Raw genomic sequence first — 12,524 nt, forward strand, 5'->3', positions numbered from 1 at the left:
TCCTAATCTCTGTACCTGAGATATGGTTGTGTTATATATAAAGCTGTCCATAGACGATATACTTATTAAAAACACATATATCTTCATGTATACGGGAAAGACTATGACATCTCTGCAGGTCAAGATTTTACATCTACCCTGATTGTTATCAGTAATTAATATAAATATTAATTACCTGTTTCGTGGTTCCTTTCTTGCAGCTTACGAGGGTATATGTCACGTTCACCTTTTCCCCGGGCATCAGTCGTCTGTAAAAAAAAGACACAGGTATGATAACATGTTCCTGATACATGCTACAGACGCTAATATATATAACACTCTAGGGCCAGAACTACTTATCTCAGGAATTATGGAAAAAGGAGTGGAAAAAGGTACTTAAAATATAATGTATATTTTTGTTAAATATTTTATCTAAATATTTTATATAATATACAACAGTTAATCAAGTAATGGTAATGTAGGCCTCTGTACACTCCTCTACACCCCTCTGTCACCCATGTACACTCCTCTACACCCCTCTGTCACCCATGTACACTCCTCTACACCCCTCTGTCACCTATGTACACTCCTCTACACCCCTCTGACACCCATGTACACTCCTCTACACCCCTCTGTCACACATGTACAATCATCTACACCCCTCCGTCACCCATGTACACCCCTCTACACCCATCTGTTACCCATTTACACTCCTCTAATCTCCTCTGTCCCCCATGTACACTCCTCTACACCCCTCTTTCACCAATGTACACCCCTACACCCTTCTGTTATCCATGTATACTACTCTGCGCTCCTGTCACCCACGTAAACTTCTTTACACCCCCAACACCTCTCTGTCACCAATGACACCACTCTGTCTCCGCCTACGCCCCCTTTCACCCATTTACACCCATCTATCACTCATATACACTCCTCTAAACCACTCTGCCACCCATGTACACATCTCTACACCCCCAACACACCTCTGTCACCTATGTACACCCTTCTATAACCCCGTACACCCCTCTTTCACCCCCTACGTACCCCTGTCACCCATGTACACTACTCTACGATCCTCTGTCACCCATGTACACTCCTCTAGACACCCAACACCTCTCTGTCACCCATGTACACCCCTATGTCACTCCCTACCCCCCCCTATCACCCATGTACACCCATCTATCACCCATGTACACTCCTCTAAACCCCTCTGCCACTCATGTACACTCCTCGACACTCCTGTTACCCATGTTCACCTTTCTGCTACCTTTTTACTCGTCAACTTTGGTATGGGTTCCCTGCGAAAATCGTTTTTTCCAAGGGGTGCCCCGAGGCGAAAAAGGGTGGGAAACACTGGTCTAAAGTAAACTTCTATTAAATATTGAAAAAGGGGATTGCTACAAATAAAAAAACAGAGGATAAAGATCATGAATGTTCCTAATCTCTGTACCTGAGATATGGTTGTGTTATATATAAAGCTGTCCATAGACGATATACTTATACACTCCAATATACACCACTCTGTCACCCCCTACGCCCCTTTCACCCATTTACACCCATCTATCACTCATATACACCTGTTTAAACCACTCTGCCACCCATGTACACATCTCTACACCCCCAACACACCTCTGTCACCTATGTACACCCTTCTATCGCCCCGTACAATCCTCTTTCACCCTCTACGTCCCCCTGTCACCCATGTACACTCCTCTACGCTCCTCTATCACCCATGTACACTCCTCTAGACACCCAACACCTCTCTGTCACCCATGTACACCCCTATGTCACTCCCTACCCCCCCCTATCACCCATGTACACCCATCTATCACCCATGTACACTCCTCTAAACCCCTCTGCCACTCATGTACACTCCTCGACACTCCTGTTACCCATGTTCACCTTTCTGCTACCTTTTTACTCGTCAACTTTGGTATGGGTTCCCTGCGAAAAAATCTTTTTCCAAGGGGTGCCCCGAGGCAAAAAAGGTTGGGAAACACTGGTCTAAAGTAAACTTCTATTAAAAATTGAAAAAAGGGGATTCCTACAAATAAAAAACAGAGGATAAGGATCATGAATATTCCTAATCTCTGTACCTGAGATATGGTTGTGTTATATATAAAGCTGTCCATAGACGATATACTTATTAAAAACACATATATCTTCATGTATACGGGAAAGACTATGACATGTCTGCAGGTCTAGATTTTACATCTAGCCTGATTGTTATCAGTAATTAATATAAATATTAATTACCTGTTTCGTGGTTCCTTTGTTGCAGCTGACGGGGGTATATGTCACGTTCAACTTTTCACCAGGCATCAGTCATCTGTAAAAAAAAAACAGGTATGATAACATGTTCCTGATACATGGTACAGACTCTAATATATATAACACTCTAGGGCCAGAACTACTTATCTCAGGAATTATGAAAAAAGGAGTGGAAAAAGGAACTTAAAATATAATGTATATTTTTGTTAAATATTGTATCTAAATGTTTTATATAATATACAACAGTTAATCAAGTAATGGTAATGTAGGCCTCTGTACACTCCTCTGTTACCCATGTACACTCCTCTACACCCCTCTGTCACCCATGTACACTCCTCTACACCCCTCTGTCACCCATGTACACTCCTCTACACCCCTCTGTCACCCATGTACACCCCTCTACACCCATCAGTTACCCATTTACACGCCTCTAAGCTCCTCCGTCACCCATGTACACTCCTCTACACCCCTCTATCACCAATGTACACCCCTACACCCTTCGGTTATCCATGTATACTACTCTGCGCTCCTCTGTCACACACGTACACTCCTCTACATCCCCAACACCTCTCTGTCACCAATGTATACCACTCTGTCACCCCCTACGCCCCCTTTCACCCATTTACACCCATCTATCACTCATATACACTCCTCTAAACCACTCTGCCACCCATGTACACACCTCTACACCCCCAACACCCCTCTGTCACCTATGTACACCCCTTTATAACCCCCTACACCCCTCTTTCACCCCCTACGTCCTCCTGTCACCCATGTACACTCCTTTGTTACCCATGTACACTCCTCTATGCTCCTCTGTCACCCATGTACACTCCTCTACACCCCTCTGACACCCAAGTACACTCCTCTGTTACCATGTACACTCCTCTATGCTCCTCTATCACCCATGTACACTCCTCTACACACCCAACACTTCTGTCACCCATTTACACCCCCTACGCCCCCTGTCACCCATGTACACCCATCTATACCCCATGTACACTCCTCTAAACCAATCTGCCACCCATGTACACTCCTCAACACTCCTGTTACCCATGTTCACCTTTCTGCTACCTTTTTACTCGTCAACTTTGGAATGTTCCTAATCTCTGTACCTGAGATATGGTTGTGTTATATATAAAGCTGTCCATAGACGATATACTTATTAAAAACACATATATCTTCATGTATACGGGAAAGACTATGACATGTCTGCAGGTCTAGATTTTACATCTAGCCTGATTGTTATCAGTAATTAATATAAATATTAATTACCTGTTTCGTGGTTCCTTTCTTGCAGCTGACGAGGGTATATGTCACGTTCACCTTTTCACCGGGCATCAGTCCTCTGTAAAAAAGACACAGGTATGATAACATGTTCCTGATACATGCTACAGACGCTAATATATATAACACTCTAGGGCCAGAACTACTTATCTCAGGAATTATGGAAAAAGGAGTGGAAAAAGGAACTTAAAATATAATGTATATTTTTGTAAAATATTTTATCTTAATGTTTTATATAATATACAACAGTTAATCAAGTAATGGTAATGTAGGCCTCTGTACACTCCTCTACACTCCTCTGTTACCCATGTACACTCCTCTACACCCCTCTGTCACCCATGTACACTCCTCTACACCCCTCTGTCACCCATGTACACTCCTCTACACCCCTCTGTCACCCATGTACACTCCTCTACACCGCTCTGTCACCCATGTACACCCCTCTACACCCATCTGCTACCCATTTACACTCCTCTAAGCTCCTCCGTCACCCATGTACACTCCTCTACACCCCTCTATCACCAATGTACACCGCTACACCCTTTTGTTATCCATGTATACTACTCTGCGCTCCTCTGTCACCCACGTACACTCCTCTACACCCCCAACACCTCTCTGTCACCAATATACACCACTCTGTCACCCCCTATGCCCCCTTTCACCCATTTACACCCATCTATCACTCATATACACTCCTCTAAACCACTATGCAACCCATGTACACATCTTTACACCCCCAACCCACCTCTGTCACCTATGTACACCCCTCTATCACCCCGTAAACCCCTCTTTCACCCCCTACGTCCCCCTGTCACTCATGTACACTACTCTACGATCCTCTGTCACCCATGTACACTCCTCTACACCCCTCTGACACCCATGTACACTCCTCTACACTCCTCTGTTACCATGTACACTCCTCTACGCTCCTCTATCACACATGTACACTCCTCTACACACCCAACAACTCTCTGTCACCCATGTACACCCCTCTGTCACCCCCTACGCCCCCTATCACCCATGTACACTCCTCTACACCCCTCTGTCACCCATGTACACTCCTCAACACCCATCTGCCTATCATGTACACTCCTCTACACCCCTCTGTCACCTATGTATACTCCTTTACACCGCTCTGTCACCCATGCACACCCCTCCATCACCCCATACACCATTCTGTCCCCCTCTATGCCTCCCTGTCATCCATGTACACATCTCTACACCCATCTGCAACCCATGTACACTCCTTTACACCCCTCTGTCACCCATGTACACCCCTCTACACCTGTCACTCATGTACACTACTCTACACCCCCAATACCACTCTGTCACCTATGTATGCCCCTTTACACCCCTCTGTTACCCATGTACACTCCTCTACACCCCTCTGCCACCCATGTTCACTCCTCCTCACCCCTCTGTCATCCATGTACACACATCCACACCCCTCTGTCTCCCATGTACACTTCTCTCCACCCCTCTGTCCCCCATGTTTACCTCTCTGCCACCCATGTACACCCCTCTATCACCCCTAGACCCTTCTGTCACTCCCCTATGCCCCCTGTCACCCACGTACACACCTCTACACCCCTCTGCCACCTATGTACACTCCTTTACAGCCCTCTGCCACCCATGTACACTACTCTACACCCCTCTGCCACCCATGTACACTCCTCTACACCACTTTGTTACCCATGTACACTCCTCTGCGCTCCTCTGTCACCCCTATGCCCCCTTGTCACCCATGTACACCCCTCTACACCCATCTGTCACCCCTACACCCCTCTGTCACCCATGTACACTCCTCTACACCCATCTGTCACCCATGTACACCTTTCTGTTACCCATGTACACTCCTCTGTTACCCATGTACACTCCTCTACACTCCTGTCACCAATGTACACTCCTCTACATCCCAACACCCTTCTGTCACCCATGTACCCCCATCTATCACACCCTACACCCCTCTGTCACCCCTACGCCCTCTGTCACCCATGAACACTTCTCTATACCCCTCTGCCACCCATGAACACTCCTCTACACCCGTCTGCCACCCATGAACACTCCTCAATACCCCTCTGTCACCCATGTACACCCCTCTGTTACCCATGTGCACTCCTCTACTCTCCTCTGTCACCCATGTACTCTCCTCTACACCCCTCTATCAACCATGTACACCCCTCTACACCCCTCTGTTATCCATGTACACTCCTCTGCGCTCATGCATCACCCACTTACACTCCTCTACACCACCAACACCCCTCTGTCACCAATGTACACCCCTCTACACCCCTTTGCCACACATGTACACTCCTCTACACCACTCTGTCACCCATGTACATTTCTCTACACCCCTCTGTCACCCTTGTACACTCCTCTACACCCCTCTGCCACCTATGTACACTCCTCTACACCCCTTTGCCACCCATGTAAGCTTCTCTACACCCGTCTGCCACCCATGTACACTCCTCTACACCCCTCTGCCACCCATGTACACTCCTCTACAGTGCTCTACACCCCTCTGTCACCCATGCACACTCCTCTACACCCCCAACACCACTCTGTCACCCATGTTTGCCCCTCTACACCCCTTTGTCACCTATGTACACTGCTCTACACTCCTCTTTTACCTATGTACACTCCTCTACACTCTTATTTTACCCATGTACACTCCTCTACACTCCTCTTTTACCCATGTACACTCCTCTACGCTCCTCTGTCACTCATGTACACCACCTTTTTGCTCGTCAACTTTAGTATGGGTACCCCGTGAAAAATAAACATTTCCAAGGGGTGCCCTGAGGCGAAACAGGTTGGGAAACACTGGTCTAAAGTAAACTTCTATTAAATATTGAAAAAGGGGATTCTTACAAATAAAAAACAGAGAATAAGGGTCACATATGTTCCTAACCTCTGTACCTGAGATATGGTTGTGTTATATAAGAAGCTGTCCATAGACTATATACTTATTAACAACACATATATCTTCATGTATAAGGGAAAGACTATGACATCTTTGCAGGTCTAGATTTTACCTCTATCCTGACTGTTATCAGTAATTCATATAAATATTAATTACCTGTTTCATGGTTCCTTTCTTGCAGCTGACGAGGGTATATGTTACGTTCACCTTCTCACCAAGCATCATTTGTAAAAACACACAGGTAAGATAACATGTTCTTGATACATGCATCAGGGATTATGAAACAGGGATGTCTAAGGATAGGCATTTGTTGACATTTGAAAAACCTGACACTTCAAAAGAATAAAAATACATAAATTTCCCATAAATGATAATGTATGTATTTATAATTTATGTATTTTCATTGTTTTGAGAGGTTGGGTTTTTCAAATTTTAATGATTGTCTATCCTTAGGCTAGGCTATTAATTGCTGATCGTGAGGATACTGACAACCCACACACCCTCTGATCAGCTGTTTAGCTCCCCTTATACAGTAAATGATGCCTGAATCGCTGGGCCATTCTTTCTACAGTGGTGGTACCAGGTAACAGAAGCTCAGCTCACATCTACTTCTGAGAGAGCCGAGCTGCAGTTATCCAGAACCACCACTATATATTGAAGAGTGCAAGGCTCTCGTCCCCATTCACTGTATAGTGCAGCCCACTGAACAGTAATTGAGGGGCTATTCTGTAAATAGACCAGCAATCACAAAAGTCATGAAAACCCCCTTTAATTTCAGTACTGTCTAATAGTAAGAGGCAATACAAGAATGTAAGGTAGAGAACAGCTAGAACGTCTACTCAACATATTCGTACATATTCCAGTTATGGTATAAAGAAATTTCAGTGTATGCATTTCTTTTTATGATTCAGAGTTAAAGGGAACCAAGCTGCAGATTCTACCCTATATAATGCCTGGCAACACATTATATATGGTAAAATCTATATCCTCACCATCCCTGGAAGACATTTTTACACCCAGGGATGGTGAGGATATGAAGTTAATAAGTCGTTGAGTAGTACAGAACATGTAGTACCTCCCTGTACTGCAGGGAGGCGCTACCAGACAGCCAGTCAATGCATGCACTTCAGTAATACAGGTGTATTAGAAGTAAAATGCCCATTCTGATTGGTCAATACTTCCAGCCATTGACATGTTTTGCAGATCTGGACTGTCTGTAGCATTGTATGCTAAGTCTGATTTCAAGTTACAATTGCCCAGAAAAGACAGTTGGGGAAGATTTATCAAAATGTGTGCAAAGGAAAAGTTGCCCAGTTGCCCATAACAACCAATCAGATTGCTTCTTTGATTTTGCAGAGGCCTTGTTAAAAATGAAAGAAGTGATCTGATATGGGCAACTAGACAACTTTTCCTCTGGACAGGTTTTGATAAATCTCCCCCATTGTATGTTGAAACTATTGCATGTTGAGGCCATTGTAAGTTGAGGGATCACTGTATAACATGTTGCCAAGCATTAGATATGGTAAAATTTGCTGCTTGGTTCCCTTTAATGGTCAAACATAAGATCCAGCATTATAATGGTTAAATATATGTAATGTAAACATAAATTCTTGTCTTATGTTATAACAGGAGGTGTGTGTGACTCTGTGTGCCATGTTGAAAATTTCTTTCCTATCACCCCTGTTACTATGTCACATACACTGAAGATATTTAGACATTTAAAGGGGTACTTCGCTGCTCAGCGCTTGGAACAAACTGTTCTGAACGCTGGAGCCTCCGCCGGGAGCTTGTGATGTCATAGCCCTGCCCCCTCATCATGTCACGCTCTGCCCCCTCAATGCAAGTCTATATCTCTCTTAGTGAGCAATATAAGATTACTAATCCTCCATGTACCTGCATTGTTTTGATAACTGTTGCCCTTGGTTACGACCAACTATGGCGGGGTAATACATGCCCAGTTCACCTGCAGTCTCCTGAAGGTAATGGCAGTTTGTCTCCACTGTGCATATAAGCAAGGGGGATTGTGGGAAAGTGTGTGCTCTGTCGCCTGGCAACAGCAGGGTTAGAGCTCACAGAGGAAACTAGGTGATCAGATCCATGGGGGTGAAGAACTCTACAGAGATATGTTTTTTCCTTAAAAACAACACATTTGTTCCCTTTACATATATGTATGGGACACACATCTGATTTTACCAAATTTTCTCTGTGGGACAATCTTGTTAAATATAATTCTATGTATGCATTTCTTTTTATGATTCTGTATTAATAGTCATACATGAAATCCAGCATTATAATAGTGAAATATACATTATTTCTGCCTAAATTCTTGTTTTAGGTTATAACAGAAGGTCATGTTAAAGGTCAGAGATCTCTTATATTACTTCCCTGCCACCCCCATTAGTAGGTCACATACACTGAACATATAGGTGTGTTTTAGACATTTAGGTGCTTTTCCCTTTCTATGTATGGAAAACTATACATAAAGGGGGAGATTTATCAAAACCAGTGCAGAGGAAAAGTTGACCTGTTGCCCGTAGCAACCAATAAGATTGCTTCTTTCAGAGGCCTTATTAAGAATTAAAGAAGTGATCTGATTGGTTGCTATAGGCAGCTGGTCAATCTTTCCTCTCCACAGGTTTTGATGAATCTCCCCCAACATATTTAATAGATCTTGTCATTATTTGCAAGCCATCGAACTCTACATGTATTCTGACCAATATTTAGGATTTATGTACCTCTCCTGTGTCATCTTGTCCTCTTCCTCTTCTCCTGCTCTTCGTGTGCGCTCCCTCTGATGGTTAGGACCTGAACTGTACTAGTGGCTGGTAGAGATAGCTCCAAACACTTGATGACGTCACATGTGTGATGTCATAAGGGAAGGTTAACAAAGAAGGCTGGTCAGGCCACTGTATGAATTTATAGTGGGATTTTTGGCTATGTTTCTACTTACGAAAAGGTATTTCAACTAATATAAATCATTTTTTTTCCTTTTCATTCTAGCCCCCTGGCTTCTGTTTGTAACAGATATTACAGCTATGCCAGATTATTTTTTAATAACCATGAGCAAACTCTCTTGTACTCCTTAGTTAGTTGGGTCTGTTAGGGTTTATTTCAGGGTTCTGACATCTTTAATGGTAACAATAGCGCTACAAACTAAGGAAGGCAAGAACCATCCATGATTGTCATAGACACGGTGCAGAAACATTTCTCCATCACCTGCTGTCAATTGGATAAATCCCTGAATCTTCTCTACTGAAAATGTCATGTTGAAAGTTCAGAGATCTCCTCCCTGTCACCCCCATTAGTAGGTCACATACATGGAACATATAGGTGTGTTTTAGACATTTAGGTGCTTTTCCCTTTCTATGTATGGAAAACTATACATATAGGGGGAGATTTATCAAAATCTATGCAGAGAAAAATGTCCTTAGCAACCAAAAAGATATCTTCTTAAATTTTTGACAAGGCCTCTGAAAACTAAAAGAAGCGATCTGATTGGTTGCTATGGGAAACTGCTGAGGTTTTGATAAATCTCCCCATAGACTTAATATACCCATACAGTACTTACATCCCCACCCCCCACCAACCCCGAGTCTATGGGGAGGGATTTATCACAACCCGTGCAGAGGAAATGTTGACCAGTTGCCCATAGCAACCTATGAGATTACTTATTTTATTTTTCAGAGGCCTTGTTGAAAATGAAAGAAGCGATCTGATTGGTTGCTATGGGGAAATGGTCAACAGTTCTTCTCCACTGGTTTTGATAAATCTCTCCCTTTGTGTAATAGAATTAAATAAACAGAATATACTTGGTCATTTGTGAACATCAGCAAAGTGTATAGTTAAATACCGTAATTAGATTTAATAGAATTTACATTATTATTTTGACACATTGGGGGAGATTTATCAAAACCTGTCCAGAAGAAAAGTTACTGAGTTGCCCATAGCAACCAATCAGATCGCTTCTTTCATTTTTTAGATGCCTTTTCAAAAATAAAAGAAGCGATCTGATTGGTTTCTATGGGCAACTCAGCAACTTTTCCTCTGGACAGCTTTTGATAAATTTCCCTCAATTTATTTAATGGATCTTGTCATTATTTGCAAATCTAGAACTCTAGATGTATTCTGACCAATATTTAGGATTTATGTACCTCTCCTGTGTCATCTTGTCCTCTTCCTCTTCTCCTGCTCTTCGTGTGCGCTCCCTCTGATGGTTAGGACCTGAACTGTACTAGTGGCTGGTAGAGATAGCTCCAAACACTTGGTGATGTCACATGTGTGATGTCATAAGGGAAGGTTAACAAAGAAAGCCGGTAAGGCCACTGTATGAATTTATATTGTTAGTTTTAATGGTATCTGTTAGGCTTCTATGGTGATAGCTAACATTTTACAAGACAAAATATTAAAGAATATTGTGCTATAAAAAAAAATTATATGTTATCTTAGGCGGGGAGGAAGAGAAAAAAGAAAAGAAATGAAAAGCGATGACATGGGAAGAGTTTTATAGGGTCTGTCACATTTCTGAAACACAGGGCTATAATTTTCAACCAGAAACCTGGGGGGCAGCATTAACCCCTTCCCGACCTATGACATACCTGTACGTCATGGGTGGCAAGGTGTTCCCGACCCATGACATACAGGTACGTCATGAACATTACTGCCGCTACTCGCGGCACCCCGCAGCGCCCGGAAAGATGGTGGCTATCACTGATAGCCAGCCATCTTACCGTGCGACCACGGGGGGTTTCATCCCCCACCCCCCCCCAGCGATCGCTGCTATCAGCTGGTCAAATCTGACTAGCTGATAGCAGCGTTTCGCTATGAAAATACTTAGCAGCGCGGTGTGTGAGTCCCGATCACGGGGATCGGGACACACACCGCTCTGCTAAGTGTCCCTGACCCGTCCCCCGGCGTCACTTACCCGTCCGGGCGGTGTCCCGAGCGGTCCCGGCGGTCCCGGCGTCCTCCATGCGGTCCTGGCTGCGCTGCGTCCCGGAGGTGAGTTTGCAGCAGCAGTGCGGCATCTTCATTGGCAGCAGTGAGATCGCCGTAAAGCGATCTCACTGCTGCCTCTGAGAGTTTCAAAACTGCAACTCCCAGCATGCCCAGACAGCCTTTGGCTTTCTGGGCATGCTGGGAGTTGTAGTTTTGCAACATCTGGAGGCCCACAGTTTGGAGACCACTGTATAATGGTCTCCAATCTGTGCTCTTCCAGATGTTGCAAAACTACAAATCTCAGCATGCTCAGTCTGTCCAGGCATGCTGGGAGTTGTAGTTCTCTAACATCTGGAAGAGCACAGATTGGAGACCATTATACAGTGGTCTCCAAACTGTGGACCTCCAAATGTTGCAAAACTACAACTCCCAGCATGCCCAGACTGCCCAAGCATGCTGGAAGTTGTAGTTCGGCAACATCTGATCCTTCAGATATTGCCAAACTACAACTTCCAGCATGCCTGGGCAGTCTGGGCATGCTGGGAGTTGTAGTTTTGCAACAACTGGAGGCACACTAGTTGGGAAACAATGTCCGTTTCCTACCTCAGTGCCTCCAGCTGTTGCAATTGTTGCAAAACTATAACTCCCAGCATGCACTGACAGACCATGCATGCTGGGAGTTGTAGTTTTGCAACAGCTGGAGGCACACTGGTTTGGAAACACTAAGTTTGGTTGCAAAACACTTGAAAGTTTATTACTCAACTTAGTGTTTCCAAACCAGCGTTCCTCCAGCTGTTGCAAAACTACAACTCCCAGCATGCACGGACAGCCAAAGGGCATGCTCGGAGTTTGCAACAGCTGGATGTTTGCCCCCCCCCCAATGTGAATGTACACTCACATGGGCGGAGGTTTACAGTGAGTGCTGCAAGTTTGAGATGGCGCAAATTTTGCGCTGCTGCTCAAACTTCCAGCGGCAAACTTGCTGTGAACCTCTGCCCATGTGACTGTACCCTAAAAACACTACAGTACACTAACACTTACCTAAAATAAAAAGTAAAAAACACTACATATACACATACCCCTACACAGCCCCCCTCCCCCCAAAAAATGAAAAACGTCTGGTACGCTA

At 44.3% G+C, this 12,524-nt stretch overlaps 1 protein-coding gene across 3 annotated transcripts in view; it reads left to right on the top strand.

Annotated features, from left to right (window-relative positions):
* LOC130275534 (DNA-directed RNA polymerase II subunit RPB1-like) overlaps positions 1–12,524 on the top strand; it is a 119,167-nt gene that overhangs the window by 5,753 nt on the left and 100,890 nt on the right. The window contains exons 4-7 of one of the 3 annotated variants that reach the window (XM_056523590.1): positions 201–267; positions 2,261–2,325; positions 3,551–3,615; positions 6,642–6,701. The gene's annotated coding sequence lies outside the window, so the exon portion shown is untranslated. Of the gene's footprint in view, positions 1–200; positions 268–2,260; positions 2,326–3,550; positions 3,616–6,641; positions 6,702–8,306; positions 8,440–10,626; positions 10,774–12,524 lie in introns of those variants that run through there. The other 2 variants (XR_008844822.1, XR_008844823.1) reach the window with 2 other exon arrangements.

Source organism: Hyla sarda, chromosome 6, assembly GCF_029499605.1.
Source record: "Hyla sarda isolate aHylSar1 chromosome 6, aHylSar1.hap1, whole genome shotgun sequence".
In the NCBI taxonomy this organism is placed as follows: domain Eukaryota; kingdom Metazoa; phylum Chordata; class Amphibia; order Anura; family Hylidae; genus Hyla; species Hyla sarda.